The sequence below is a fragment of the Physeter macrocephalus genome, chromosome 6 (assembly GCF_002837175.3).
Source record: "Physeter macrocephalus isolate SW-GA chromosome 6, ASM283717v5, whole genome shotgun sequence".
Taxonomy (NCBI): domain Eukaryota; kingdom Metazoa; phylum Chordata; class Mammalia; order Artiodactyla; family Physeteridae; genus Physeter; species Physeter macrocephalus.
Window position 1 is genome coordinate 59,063,615 of NC_041219.1, and position 11,324 is coordinate 59,074,938.

Sequence of the window (11,324 nt, forward strand, 5' to 3'; positions counted from 1 at the left end):
GTCCGGAGCCTGTGCTCCGCAAGGGGAGGGGCCCAAGCAATGGAGGGCCCGCGTACCGCAAAAAAAAAAAAAAAAAAAAAAAAATTACTTCTAACAAATGAACAAGTAAAAAGATGCTTGTTTCACTTTCACAATCACTGTGGCCAAAAGAAATATCTTCTTTGGGTCTGATACTCAAGTATTGGTGTATGACAATGGAAAGTAACATCCATAAATATACACCATGTTGTTGGGACTTCAATCTGTGCCTTTGGAAGCTATAAATTAAACTTTTGAGTACATTGTGGAGCATGCGGAAGAAAATTTAAATGACCTAATAGATTATGTTGAGAGAGTGTTTGTCTGTGGAAGAGACCAGAAGCTCCAAGACTTCCACCAGAAACACAGAATGTTTATACATCAGTACTTAATAGTGATCACAGGACAAACAACATGGTGGAAGGTTGGCATGGCAAATTTCAAGAGCTGATGGTAATACATCATCCTTCAATTTGGAGATTTATTGACATGTTAAAAGATGAACAGCAAAGCAATGACCAATTATCACCCAGGTTATTGGTGGTCACACTCCAATACTGCTACCAACTTCACAATAATACTGACAAAATCAAATTTGTGTAACTAAAATTGTTAACAGGTATAATGAATATAAATAAAGCCAATAAACAGGTCAATATATACTTGAGAGCAATTGCTCTTCCAGTTAAGAGTAATCGTACCAAATTTAATGATAAGGAGGAACAAGAATAAATGTGAAATCCAAAATGCGTCATGAATTATAATAAAAATAATGTAAGTAAAATTTTAATAAAGTTAAATATTTGTATTATTTAACAAATCATGGACCAAATGTCTCAATGGATGTTTTGGAAAGGACCAAATGTCCTGCGAGGATATATACATATATTAGTATAAACACATATTTTGTTTGCTCTCACAGATGAGAGGGCCTAAAAAACATTACCCCCCTCCCCCAGTACAAATGATCATGCCTTGTGCCTGGATCTTTGTTTCTAGTGCCCTTTTCCAGTAAAAGGAACCAGAGCTCCTTTGGGGAATGGCTGATTCTAGGACTGGGGCAGGGAATGTACAGAATAAATTCAGAGCACTTTGTAGGGCCAGAAAGTAAGGAAGTGTTAAAAAAAAAGAATCCATAACACACACATCACTAGAGGTATGTAAAAGGAGTACAGGACCCAACTGAAAGAGGTGGAACAATCTGAGCAACAATAAATAAGTAGTATTGGATTGCAAAATAAATATCAAAGGGAATTCCTTGGTGGTTCAGTGGTTAGGACTCTGTGCTTTCAGTGCTGAGGGTGCAGGTTCAATCCCTGGCTGGGGAACTAAGGTTCTGTATGCCATGTGGCAAGGCCAAATAAATAAATAAATACATACACAAATAAATAATTTTAAGAATTAAAAAAAGTGGTTTAAAAAAATTAAAAAGTAAAATAAATATCAAAGTATAAAATAAATATCCATGAGTCTATAAAGATATAAATCAATGATTGAGTAAATTCATAAGCAGAGGAGAAGAGACAAACTTCCCAAGCAGAAGATTTCCAGATAATTTATGTAGATTCTTCTCCCTCAAGGAGGATGAAACTTAAGTCCATACTCCTTATGTTTGGGCTGCACATAGTGACTTCATTTCAAAGTGTATAGTATGGGAAGAAGGAAAAAGGGAGTAACTTTTTAGTGAGAAACTTAACAAACACTGCCTCAGCCAGGTGATCAAGGCCAGCATCAACAGTGATCAATCTTGATGATGGTATGTACCCTTTTAAAAATTTTATATATTTTTAAAATTTATTTATTTAGGCTGAGTTGGGTCTTCGTTGCTGCACGCAGGCTTTCTCTAGTTGTGGCAAGCGGGGGCTACTCTTTGTTGCAGTGCGTGGGCTTCTCATTATGGTGGCTTCTCTTGCTGTGGAGCACAGGCTCTAGGCACGTGGGCTTCAGTAGTCGTGGCACGTGGGCTTCAGTAGTCGTGGCACGTGGGCTTCAGTAGTTGTGGCATGCGGGCTTCAGTCGTTGTGGCTCGGGAGCTCTAGAGCACAGGCTCAGTAGTTGTGGCGCATGGGCTTAATTGTTCGGCAGCATGTGGGATCTTGGTTCCCTGACCAGGGATTGAACCTGCATCCCCTGCCCTGGAAGGCAGATTCTTAACCACTGGACTACCAGGGAAGTCCCAGTGGTATGTACCTTTGACATGATATGATGAAAATGACACTTTACTTCTGTTGGCTTCCTTTCAATAACCTGTAACCCATGTCTCATGACGAGAAAAATGAAGACAAATTCCAATAATGCAGCATCCGACAAAATACCTCCACGGGACTCCTCAAAATTGTCAAGGTCATTAAAAAGAAGAAAAGTCTGAGAAGTTGCCATGGCCAAGAGAAGCCAAAGGAGACATGACAACTTTGTGTAATGTGATATCCTTCATGGGATCCTGCAACAGAAAAAAAAGACATAGGTTAAAAACTAAGGGAATCTAAATAAACTGTGACTTTATTTAATAATAATGTACACCAAAATAAATAAATAATGATAATAATAATGTACTGATATTGGTCTATTAATATTAATAAATGATCTATTTAATAATAATGTACTGATATTGGTCTATTAATATTAATAAATGTATCAGACTAAGTTAAGATAATAGTAGAGGAAATTTGATGTGGGGCATATGCAAATTCTGTATTATCCTCTCAATTTTTCTGTAACTCTAAAGCAGTTCTAAAAAATAAAGTCTAAGGACTTCCCTGGCAGTCCAGTGGTTAAGACTCCACACTTCCACTGCAGGGGGCATAGGTTCGATCCCTGGTTGGAGAACTAACATCTCACATGCTGCATGGTGTGGCCAAAAAAAAATAAAATAAAATAAAAAATAAAGTCTATTAAAAAGGTTGGAATAAAAGCCACAAAAAAATAAATAAAGGAAGATAAGCTCATATGTAAATAACAGATAAGGGAGTGGTGTCAGACTAAAATATAAATCATTGTTGCTTCATATACAGTTTTTTCCTAACATAATAATGTTTTGCACCACTGAGTAAAAGCATCCAATAGCAAAGTATGTAATGCCTATTCCCTCCAGGTTCCAGCTCTTGGTAGTTTGACTTTTGCATTTTATCCTCTATATAAAGTCAGCAGCTTCAGCCCTCTCTAAGTTCTCTTTCATCAAGCTGCTTTTACCTTTGTTAGGAATTTTATGTATTTTTCTAATAGTGCTAGTATGTTTGTGTTAGAATTGTTAGTGTTGTGTGGAGTCAAATAGATTTTGAGTGCTTTTTCCTCTTAGCCTCTTAGCCTTGTAGTCCTCATAATAACTGTGTGTGTGTCTGTCTCAGGAATATTTGACCCTGTTCAAAAGCCTTTCTTAAGACATTGGCTTCCACAACACCACATTTTTCAGGTTTCTCTTTTACCCAAAGGAAAGTCAGTTTTTCCTTGTATTTTGTTCTGTTAAAAGATAAACTAGGGGGCTTCCCTGGTGGCGCAGTGGTTGAGAGTCCGCCTGCCGATGCAGGGGACGCGGGTTCGTGCCCCGGTCCGGGAGGATCCCACATGCCGCGGAGCGGCTGGGCCCATGGGCCATGGCCGCTGAGCCTGTGCGTCCAGAGCCTGTGATCCGCAACGGGAGAGGCCACAACAGTGAGAGGCCCTCGTACTGCCAAAAAAAAAAGATAAACTAGTGGGAGGTACAAACTATTGGGTATAAGATAGGCTCAGGGTTGTATTATACAACATGAGGAATATAGCCAATATTTTATAATAACTGTAAATGGAAAGTAACTTTTAAAAATTGTACAAAATTTTTTTAAAACTGAAGTATTTGCTTTTGTCAGATTTTGTCAGATTTTAATAGTCTCTGTCTCATAGTAAATGAGTTTGGCCCATTCACATTTATTGTGAAAGAAAGTAAACTAAATATTAAAAATTGTAAGAGTTTATTTAGTTTAGGAGGAATAAATCAGGAGCTTGAGCTGAACATACACGCACTACTATATATAATATAGACAACTGGGACTTCCCTGGCAGTCCAGTGGTTAAGACTCTGCCTTCCAATGCAGGGGGCGCAGGTTTGATCCCTGGTTGGGGAACTAAGATCCCGCATGCCTGCCATGTGGTATGGCCAAAAAAAGAAAAAGGAAAAAATTCAACAGTCCAGAGAGGACACCTTTGAAAAAATATGTACAAAAGCTACTGTGTGCCATTACACAGATCCTGGCCACATAAGGTCAGTCCACTTAAAACTCTTGAAAGCCCCACAGTTGTCCACAGATTAAAATCTAAATTTCCATGCAATTTACATGGCCTTTCATGTTCTAGCCCATATTTTACTTCTCCACCTTATCATTCTCTCAGGGTTTCGCTTATGCTCTGCTCTATTCTCAACCTCATCCCAATTCCTGTGTGCCTACAGGCCCCACGTGAGGGAGCATGTGCCCCCCTCTCCCTCCCCCATCTCCTATGATGGTAACAGCAAATATTAAGGATGTGTTAGACCGAGCATTTTACCTCCGTTATGCCAGTTAATCCGAACAACCCTATGGGGTAGGTACCTTCATTTTTTTCTTCTACAGGTAGGGAAATTAAGGCACAGAGCTTAAAAGTAACTTGCACAGAGCCACATGGGCAACTGTGGTGGAGCCCTGGTAGGAGCCAGGCAGTCTGTCTTCAAAGTCCACCTTTTAGTCACTCCTGTGGTCTTCACTGACATGTCATTTTTCCAGGGAGCAGCCCTGATCCCTTAGTTCTAGGTGAAATGTCTTTCACATTGCTGCCTCAGGATTTGGACTTAGCCTATCATATTGTCATTGTTGGTTTTCTTATCAGTCACCTGACCAGAATGTAAACTCCCTGAAAGAAAGGGGAACCTCTGTTGTTCAAGAGTGTCATTGGTGTGGTAGCATTTACTTTGTGTTGCCTGGGACCCACATTAGGAAATACACCTAGTAACGTGTCCAGATAAGTATTAATAGCTAAAAAGAATTATTAGCTATTGCACAACGCATTCTGGTATTTTCTACACAGTTGGGTTTTTTTTTGTTTTTTTAAATGCTCCTGGAGACACACAATTTACTTCACTCTTCATTAATGAGTCAAGACAAAGCTTGAAAAGCACCAACCGAGTGCATTGCCTGGAGCAAAGTTGGTGCATCATAATATCTGTTTAATCTTTCATTCATTCTTAAGTCACATGGGCATGTATATTTCATACTCATATATAAAAAGAGTATTCAAAAAGAACGAGTACATTAGTTTTCAAGTTTTTTTGATTTTTGTTCTTTTTTCCTCTCCCCTAAAACTTGTAAATTCTCCCTCTAATTTTGAAACAGCAAAGATAAACTTGGTGTTCCTAAATCCCAAAAGAGGTCAAAGAAGTTAATCCTAAAAGTAAAGGTCATGAGCAACATCTTTTCTATTGTCTTCTGACCCTCTAGGCAAGAACACTTTTAAGAATTTGTTATCTAAGAATGCAAGGCTTAAGAAACACTGTTATCCAAGGTGATAAAAATGACCCTGCCGATCCTTTTCAACTGCAAATTTATAGCCTTGGAGGGATGGAGAACTAGTTCATGTTTTCTTTCCTGAAGCCCAGATATTAAGGGCAGTCTTTTGGATAAGATAGATGATTTAGACATTTAAGCATTAATATTTTATTTTCATTGCCTTTGGAGAAAACAAAAAGATTCATAAATCTGTTATCCAGAAGAGAAGTTGTTCATGAACATTTACTTAAATTTTAAACTGCCAAACAAGAACGTGCTTCTTAATCATAATTTACAAAATATTAAGTATAAGTTTTTATATGTAATATTATTTTCTTTCACCTAATTTTAATTTACAAAGTTATTCAACTCTGTTTAAAATTTTTTTTTAATTTTATAATTAGATTTACACTGTCTAAATATGTAATTGACTATTGCTACATGCTTATATTTATTTTTATTCCTAGATTAGTGTTTTTTTTCTTATTTAATTTAATTTATTTATTTGTTGGCCGTGCCAGGCAGCATGCGGGATCTTAGTTCCCTGACCAGAGATTGAAACCGTGCCCCCTGCAGTGGAAGGCCAGAGTCTTAACCACTGGACTGCTAGGGAAGTGCCCCTAGATTAGATTTTACGAATGCCTAGTACTTTGAGGTAAGCTATTCTGAGTATGGAAATCTGAGTATATAATTTATAGATTAAAGGTGAATTTCCTTGATAAGATTAAGAAGTCTCAATTCTTCAAATCCATTTTAATTATGAAAGAGAAACATTGATAACACCAAGTAATCTAAGCCAGTGGCTGTCAGACTCTTTGAATAAAAAAAACTTCATCTGCCATTTCCCTCCCCCCAAAAAATTCCAAATATTTTTTCCCAGTCAGAACATTAATGAAAAAAATACCACCACTTACACTCACTATCATTTTATAAAGCATAAAAGAAAGACATGGGGACTTCCCTGGTGGTGCAGTGGTTGAGAATCTGCCTGCCAATGCGGGGAACACGGGTTCGAGCCCTGGTCTGGGAAGATCCCACACGCTGCGGAGGAACTAAGCCCGTGCTCCACAACTACTGAGCCTGCGCTCTAGAGCCCGTGAGCCACAACTACTGAAGCCCGTGTGCTTAGAGCCCGTTGTTCTCCCCAAACAAGAGAAACCACCGCAATGAGAAGCCCGCACACCGCAACGAAGAGTAGCCCCCACTCGCCGCAACTAGAGAAAGCCCACGCGCAACAACAAAGACCCAAGGCAGCCAAAAATAAATAAGTAAATTTATTTTAAAAAAAATAAAGATGTTCTCAAATTAAATTATAGGTCAGATCAGAAAAGACAGTTGGTAGTCATATGACAAATATTTACATATGAACATATGCATATGTGTGTATATATATAAGTGTACTAGACCAATCTTTTCCTGTTGACTATTGATAAAAAATTTGGCCATATTGTAAAAAAACCTTAAAATGTGCATATTCTTTGATCCAGCAATTCCGTTCCTAACAATTTTTCTATAGAAGTACTCAGATAAGTGCCCAGAGATATATCCGTTTCTTTATTCAACAAATAATATTTACTTATTTATTATATTTATTGTGTACTGACTGTCTTACCCCAATAGAATGTAAGTTTGAGGTCAGGGTGGTTTTTTAAAAAAAGTATTATTATGTATTTATGTATTTATTTATTTATGTATTTATTTATTTATACATTTATTTATTTATGTATTTATTTATTTTGGGTTGCGTTGGGTCTTTGTTGCTGCGCGCGGGCTTTCTCTAGTTGTGGCGAGCAGGGACTGCTCCTCCTTGTGGTGCGCGGGCCTCTCATAACGGTGGCTTGTCTTTGTTGCAGAGCACAGGCTCTAGGCATGTGGGCTTCAATAGTTGTGGCAGGCGGGGGCTCAGTCGTTGTGGCTTGTGAGCTCTAGAGCACAGGCTCAGTAGTTGTGGCACACAGGCCTAATTGCTCCACAACATGTGGGATCCTCCCGGACCAGGGCTCGAACCCGTGTCCCCCGCATTGGCAGGCAGACTCCCAACCACTGTGCCACCAGGGAAGTCCCAAGGTCAGGGGTTTTTATATGTTCACTTATATATTTCAAATGCTTAAGACAATGCCTGCACAAATATTTGCTCAACAGATAAATGAAATTATTAGCATGTTGGAAGATACATGCTATGGACAAAAAGAACAGGGTAAAGGAGACTGCAAGTTGTGGGAGACAGGAACAAGTTAGAAATTAAAATAGAATGATAGAATGTTAGGGAGAAGCTCTAAGGAGAGGGTGAGGAAGGTGTAAAAACTTGAAGGAGGTGAGGATATCTAGCGAGAATGTTCCCAGCAGAGGGAACAGTAAGCACATGAAGCATTGGAGTAGCAGCAAAACCAGTCTGGTTGGAGCAGAGTGAACAAGTGGCAAAATTAGTAGCTGATGTGGGCTTCCCTGGTGGCCCAGTGGTTGAGAGTCCGCCTGCCGATGCAGGGGACGCGGGTTCCTGTCCCGGTCCGGGAAGATCCCACATGCCGCGGAGCGGCTGGGCCCGTGAGCCATGGCCGCTGAGCCTAAGCGTCCGGAGCCTGTGCTCCACAACGGGAGAGGCCATAACCGTGAGAGGCCAAAAAAAAAAAAAATTAGTAGCTGATGTAACTGATATGATCTCCTTGACAATGACTTTTCCTCTGAGTGAGACAGAGAGCCAGTGAAGGGTTTTGAGCAAATGAGTGAATGAATTAACTGATCTTCTTAAAGCATTGTTGGGACTTCCCTGGTGGTCCGGTGGAAAGACTCTGCACTTTCACTGCAGGGGGTGCGTGGGTTTGATCCCTGATGGGGGAAGTTCCCGCATGCTGCACAACTTAAAAAAAAAAAAAGGAATTGGACTGATGTGTTGAGAACAGATTGGTGGAGATGAGAATGGGCCAAGGCTGGAAGCAGAGATCATTTTAAAGGTTATGGCATAATCCAGGTGAGAAATAATAGTGTCTCAGATTAGGGTGGTAGCAGTGAAGGACAGATTCTGAATATATTTTATAGATGGAACCAATAGAATTTCCTGATGACTTGAATATGAGGTAGAAGGGAAAGACAGGAGTCAAGGATAATTCCAAGGCTTCAGCCTGAAGAACTGGAAGAACAGGGTTGGCATTAGCTGAGGTAGACAAGCCTGCAGGTGGTGATGCAGGATAAGGTATGTAGATGAGAAATTCTATTTTGGACAATAAAAACTTTTATTTTTATTTTATTTTATTTTTTTTTTTTGCGGTACGTGGGCCTCTCACTGTTGTGGCCTCTCCCGTTGCGGAGCACAGGCTCCAGACGCGCAGGCTCAGCGGCCATGGCTCACGGGCCCAGCCGCTCCACGGCATGTGGGATCCTCCCGGACCGGGGCACGAACCTGTGTCCCCTGCATCGGCAGGCGGACTCTCAATCACTGCGCCACCAGGGAAGCCCTATTTTTATTTTTTAAAATAAATTTATTTATTTATTTTTGGCTGCATTGGGTCTTCATTGCTGTGCGCGGGCTTTCTCTAGTTGTGGTGAGTGGGGGCTACTCTTCGTTGCAGTACACGGGCTTCTCATTGAGGTGTCTTCTCTTGTTGTGGAGCAGGGGCTCTAGGCGCGCGGGCTTCAGTAGTCGTGGCATGTGGGCTCAGTAGTGGTGGCTCGCAGGCTCCAGAGCGCAGGCTCAGTAGTTGTGGCACACGGGCTTAGTTGATCCGCGGCATGTGAGATCCTACCGGACTAGGGCTCAAACCCGTGTCCCCTGCATTGGCAGGCAGATTCTGAACCACTGCGCCACCAGGGAAGTCCCCTCAATTTAAATTTTAACAGATGAATAATCCAAGTGAAAAATGGGCAAAAATATTTCTAAAAGAAGTTTAAATAGCCATGAAGCATATGAAAAATTGTGAATTATGTTTTTGTGTTTTTTTTGTGAATTATGTTAAAGGTTCAGTATATTAAGTAAAAACAATTACACATTTCTCCCTAATGGATTAGGAAAAACAAAAATAATACTGGTGCAACATCATTTTGTGTGGTGGGGAAAAATGGTACTTAGTGTAGTGTTAGAGGGCTCTGCAATGAGTGCTGTTTTATTTGAGAATATTGACGTGTCATATTACAAAATAAAGACAAACAGAACTGATAAGAGTCTTAAGCACAGTATGGGGAGGAAAAGTTTTCCTTGAAACTCTTATGGTCTCTGGCTGTGTCTTAAAATTAAACTGACGAAGACAGATTAACAGGAGAAAAGCATGCAAATGTGTAAATCAATGTTTCATGTGAGGGAACTCCCTGGCGGTCCGGTAGTTAGAGCTCTGCACTTCCGCTGCAGGGGACGTGGGTTGGATCCCTGGATGGGGGATCCCTGCATGCCTCACAAGGAGACCAAAAAAAAAAAAAAAAATTTCACGTGACATGGGAGTCTTCATAAGGAAATGAAGACCCAAAGAAACAGTTAGACCTGAGTATTTTTATGCTAAGTTTGAGGGCAGTCCTGTAGAAATAAGATAATTTAAGGAGTATGAGGTCAGTATAGGAAACTGGGGGAATTTAACAAGTCCTGTTAGGATTCTTCTGGGTGTTCCTTTGTCATCGGAGATAAGGATGCCCCTCTCCTCTGGGTCTAGAGAGGGCATTTCTAACATGAGGGTCTTATGACCTATTTCAGGGAAGAAGGGTGGGGGAAGGTAAGAGTGACCTCTCTGCTTCTGCCCTTTGCTTTTTTTTTTTGGCCATGGCACATGGCTAGTGGGATCTTAGTTCCCCAGCCAGGGATTCAACCCGGGCCCTCGGCAGTGAGAGTATGGAGTCTAACCACTGTACTGCCAGGAAATTCCCTGCTCTTTTCTCAAATTTCTTTAGTTTACAACATTCAATATGGCCAAGGTCACATATTTTGGGGTACTGTGTCATGAAACTCATCACCAGATAGCAACTTATAAATAGTATATAACTTAAGTATATGTATATGACTTACAGTAGCTGATGAGATGTGGACAACGTTCACTGGAAGTGTTAATATACCTAATGAATAAGTTAGAGGCTCCTGAGACACAGAATTCATTAGCTACACTAAATATGAGTAAGTTAGTAACCTATAAGACATATTAAAGATGATGGAAAAAATGGAATATATGATCGAACAAACAAAAGTGGTACTTATAGGGAATTCCGTGGTGGTCCAGTGGTTAGGACTCCACGCTTCCACTGCAGGGGGCATGGGTTTGATCCCTGGTCAGGGAACTAAGATCCCATGCCTCACGGTGTGGCCAAAAAGAAAAATAAATGAAAAATAAAACCCAAAAGTGGTACTTATAGTTGAAGGGGATGGAAAGACCAAGTATGCATAGAAGTCATGCCAACTCCAGGCTGACAGCTATGTCATCCCCCAATTGGTAACCCATTGATGACACTCATTATGTTTCCATCCTTTTCCCACTTGTGCTCTGCCCTAGCAGGCTAAGTGGCAGTCATAGCTGTGGGCAGATGTACTCGCTCCTGTATCTCTCTGACAGAGCAGGTATATGACGTTCCAGGCATCTGCTGTGCCCCCTTGTTCAAAACTCAACTCTGGTCCTCATAAATATACATCAGTGGAAAATGCTGATGTGGCAGAGAGGGGCAGTGAGAGACAAGACACGAACGTTGAATAACCCAGGCGTCAGGTAGCATGGTCCTTCCACTCTACTTTACACCTCATTTTTTTTTTTTTTTTTTTTTTTTTTTTTTTGCGATTTGCGGGCCTCTCACTGTTGTGGCCTCTCCCATTGCGGAGCACAGGCTCCGGACGCGCAGGCTCAGCGGCCATGG